The sequence below is a fragment of the Crinia signifera genome, chromosome 4 (genome assembly GCF_055691185.1).
Source record: "Crinia signifera chromosome 4, ASM5569118v1, whole genome shotgun sequence".
Classification (NCBI taxonomy): domain Eukaryota; kingdom Metazoa; phylum Chordata; class Amphibia; order Anura; family Myobatrachidae; genus Crinia; species Crinia signifera.
The window spans coordinates 320,194,886-320,198,036 of NC_139220.1; positions in this window are offsets into that span (position 1 = coordinate 320,194,886).

The window sequence follows — 3,151 nt, forward strand, 5'->3', positions numbered from 1 at the left end:
TATTTTTGAAATATAGCAACGCCAACCCCAGGGCCGCTTCCTTGTGTTTTCCCCCCAGGCTGAAAATTGCCAGCCAGCCCCTGGGGGCTACCCAGCCGTTCATAGCTCCCAGCTCACTTCCAACATATACAGTATATTAGGGCGGAGTGAAAAAGTTAAAACGTGCAAAAGTGTCTCACTCTAAAGGCCCCCATACACTAGCAGATTTTGGTCAGATTTCAGCCAGATCAGTCGGATCTGGCCGAAATCGGACCAAAATCTGCTAGTTTTGATGTCCCCTCAGATCCGATGCGCGGTCCTGTGCGCATCGGATCTGCGTCGGGTGGTCGGACCTGCTGCACGTCCGACCACCCGACTTGGGACCTAGTGGGGCGGTGCGGCGGTGGAGGGAGCAGGGGGGGCTGGGGACGCTGCGGGGGACACAGGCGGCATAGAGCCGGCCGGGAGCTGTCAGTAATGAATAAAAAAAAAAAGCCCATACAATGAATGGGCGGCCTGTGATTGGCTGAGCGCTCTCTCAGCCAGTCAGCAATTGGCTGAGAGAGCGCTCAGCAGCCAATCACAGGCTGTCCATTCATTGTATGGGCTTTTTTTTTTATTCATTACTGACAGCTCCCGGCCGGCTCCCCCTGCCCGGCTCTATGCCGCCTGTGTCCCCCGCAGCGTCCCCAGCCCCCCCTGCTCCCTCTACCGCCTCAACGCTGTACCCCGCAGCGTCCCTAGCAGTGGGGGACACAGACGTGTCCCCAGCAGCGGGGGACACAGACGTGTCACCAGCAGCGTCCCCAGCCCCCCCTGCTCCCTCTACCGCCTCGCACAGACGCTGTCCCCCACAGCGTCCCCAGCAGCGGGGGACACAGACGTGTCCCCCGCAGCGTCCCCAGCCCCACCTGCTCCCTCTACCGCCTCGCACAGATGCTGTCCCCCGCAGCGTCCCCAGTAGCGGGGGACACAGACGTGTCCCCCGCAGCGTCCCCAGCCCCCCTGCTCCCACCTCTGTAGCCCCCCCCCCCCCCCTGCTCCCCGGGTTTTTTACATGTGATAAATCGAGACGATTTATCACATGTAAAAAATGGCACATCAAGTGCCAATCTAATCAAGCTCCCCCGGGGAGCAGCCGGGGAAGCTCAGGGGGAAGTCGGGGGCGACTTGTCCTAAGGACAAGTCGCCCTAGTGTATGGGGGCCTTAAGTCAATATCTTCTGTTCAAGACAACTAAAGTTTAGCTTTTTAGGTGCAAAAAACGAAAGTTCTGATCTATTTAAAATGATGTCAGGACGTCTTACAGTGGTTCATTAATATACCTTAGCACAGTAAAAACAGTACGAGCTTGTCCTAGTGCAATGTTACTGACTTTGGCGGGAGAAAAAAAATCCCTGACCCGCTTTCATGGTCACAATTGTGAATATTGTGTGTTTTCATCCGAAAGTGTTTTTTTTTTTTTTTTTTGGGGGGGGGGGGGGGGGGGGGGGGGCTGCTCTGTAATTGAAGTGACCAAGAAAAAACCTTGGGGCAAAAAATCAGGATAGATCCCTTTTGTTTGCCCTTAATAGAATAGTGCACCTCTGTGTCTTCCGATGTCCAAATCTTTACCGAATGCTCCAGTAGGTTCAATAAACAATACATTACGCTGTTATTTAGGTGCAGTATTTTATACACTTCTCTTCATTGTCTTTCATTCAGGGTTGCCTGCCTTCCTGTAATGGCCGGGAGGGTCCCGGAAATCGGGAGCCCCTCCTAGCCCCCCGGAAAGGGTGGCAATCCTCCCGCATATCCCCCCCATCTCCCGCGATCTGTCCCTCGGCGGGGGGGCGGGGGTGTCCGCGGGTAAAATGCAGCGATCGCATCATTTTAACCCCGCCCCCTGCAGTGCAGTGCTTGAAATACTGGCATTGTACGCAGGGGGGTGGGGCTAACATGATGCAACGCTGTAGACACGCCCCCAACAGGACAGCATCTATGTGGCCCCACCCCTGAACCGCCTATTTTTCACTCCCGGATATGGCCCCACCCCCTGCCTAACAGAGCTGTTTGCCCTCTCCCGGAGAGGGCAGCTTAAAAGTCGGCAAGTATGCTTTAATTGTGGCAGTTTACTTTTAACATGAATATGGGGGAGGGGGCGTCAGAAACTGTTTTGCATGGGGGGGAGCAAATTTCTAGTTACGCCTCTGATAGAGGCTGTGCGCACAGCTTGGATTCATGGGTGACAGGGGAAACTCCCAACTGCACCCCACCCCCTCCACAGGACACTGCCAGCCTTGGGCAGGAAGCGCGAACGTCCCAAAACAAATCGGACGTTCCTGCGATAAGCGCAACAGTTGGGAGGTAAATCTAAATATATATATATATAAATGTTTTCCTTTAATACAGGGATGGGGAACCTTTGATCCTCCATATGTTGTTGAACTACACATCCCAACATGCCCTGCTACAGTTTTGCTTTTTGCCCATGCTTGCTGGGATGTGTAGTTCAACAACAGCTGAAGGGACGAAAGTTCCCCATCCCAGCTTTAATGTTAAGGATACAGTGGGAGAAAATAAATATATTAACCAGCAGTCAATTGATTAATCTGTAAACTGAATGAAATAAATGTTTATAACTAAGACCTAGAGATATATAATGTAATGTGCCTTTATTAATGTGTATTTGTAGTACATAATGAGTTAAATATTTAGCTGCAAACTGTCATTACATTCCACTGTACTGTGGGCAAAAATGTATATAGCCAGCTTGGATTTGCCCTTAGTTAAAATGGCCACCGGAAATCCTTAGTTAAAATGGCCACCGGAGCATCACCATATATTCACCTCTCTAAGAATAGAAAGGGGTTAAGAGCAGGGGTTCCCAATCTTTTTCGAAAGGATCAGACCATAGAATAAATTTTTTCCACGGCACCCTTAGGCCCCCCCAAAATATATATAAAATTAAGTAGATTGTGTTTGTATGTGCTTCTAAGGTTCAGTTATGTGTTGAAGCGCATATATTTTATGATTGGCAGCCACCAGCACTGGTTTTGTCCACAAATAATTGATAATAACTATTTGCTGGTAGTTTGTTTTTGGGCTTGTTGCCTTGTTCTCAGGGCCCTGCCGTAGATTGGATGCTGCAAAACAAAGCTGGCTCATGATTTGCTGAGCAGGGATCGGGTGGG